Raw genomic sequence first — 1,332 nt, 5'->3', positions numbered from 1 at the left:
CAGGCTGGTTCAAAGCTGAACTTTTGAGAAAAATTATAAAAACTTTGCTTTTAACTATGCTTCAATTTTTAATAACTTTGTGATCTTAGGTAAGTTACTCAACCTCTCAGAGACTTTTTTCATGCAAAATGGCTGTAATAATACCATGCATTAAATGAGACTATGTTTATAAAGCATCCAGAAAATAGTCGGCACTAAGTAATATAAATTATTATGATTATTTTAAAAAATATATTTATTTATTTATTATTATTTAAAATTTTATTTGCCTGCATTGGGTCTTAGTTGCAACATGTGGGATCTAGTTCCCTGACCAGGGATTGAACCTGGGCCCCCTGCACTGGAAGTGCAGAGTCTTAGCCACTGGACCACCAGGGAAGTCCCTATTGAGATTCTTTGATCTTTAAAAGCAGCTTTGGTCAACTTTGCTTTGGCAAACTGGAAAAAAAAATGCTGTTAGACACATTTTGATTGACAAATAAAATAACAAGCCAGGTTTGTCTTCCTTTAACTAAGGAGGCCAAAAATCAGTTTAAGAAACTTAAGCTTTGACTATTGCTTATTAGGCAGGCCGTGGCATTTCTGAGATTGCAAAGGCACTGCTGATTCTGTTTTGTCATGAAACTGGTCACATTTCACCCAGTCCACCACTCAAGGTAGTGCTAGAATTGCCTCCCAGGAAGTCGGCTCTGCTAGGAGGGTATCAGTTGTAGGAATCCTCACTCCAGCACATGACATTTACCATGGACCTAAATCCTCACTCATCCTGTTGCTCATCTTGTTACTACCCCTGACTCCACCCCACCCTAAGTGGTCTTACCCCAGACCTCACTCTAGAGAAAGAAGGCAGAATAGTCTTCCACCAAAATAAATAGGGCTTCCCAGAGGTAAAGAACTCACCCGCCAATGCAGGAGACGCAACAGATGCAGGTTCGATCCCTGGGTCAGGAAGATCCCCTGAAGAAGGAAGTGGCAACCCACTCCAGTATTCTTGCCTGGAGAATCCCAAGGACAGTGTTGCAAAGAGTCGGACACAACCGAAGCAACTTGGCACAAAATAGATACTGAATGGAAAAGTTTTCTCACTATAGAGGTTTCAATCACTCAGGGATTTCTGTCTTTGAGTTGACAGGATGTGAGATGAAATGAGTGGATTTAGGGACATGAGTTTGGAAGTCTCTGGTGTTATGAAGGAGTCTGTCACAAAGTGGGAGCCTTGATTTCAGAGCCCAGCTGGGACACACATGTTGTTTGCATCTATAACCACATGAAAGGTGATGAACAACTCAAGCGAGTTTTGCCAACAAATAGAAACATTTACCACACAGCACT

General features: G+C 41.1%; 1 non-coding gene across 1 annotated transcript; it reads right to left on the bottom strand.

The window, feature by feature from the left end:
• Window positions 1-305: 305 nt before the first annotated feature.
• TRNAG-UCC (transfer RNA glycine (anticodon UCC)) lies at window positions 306-378 on the bottom strand. Its single transcript has one exon. It is a non-coding gene; the product is annotated as a tRNA-Gly (tRNA).
• Between the last annotated feature and the right edge of the window lie 954 nt (window positions 379-1,332).

This window comes from Moschus berezovskii, chromosome 1 (assembly GCF_049115385.1).
Source record: "Moschus berezovskii isolate FMDL1 chromosome 1, NW_MosBer_1.0, whole genome shotgun sequence".
Classification (NCBI taxonomy): Eukaryota; Metazoa; Chordata; class Mammalia; order Artiodactyla; family Moschidae; genus Moschus; species Moschus berezovskii.
This window is presented reverse-complemented; position numbering and strand designations above follow the sequence as displayed.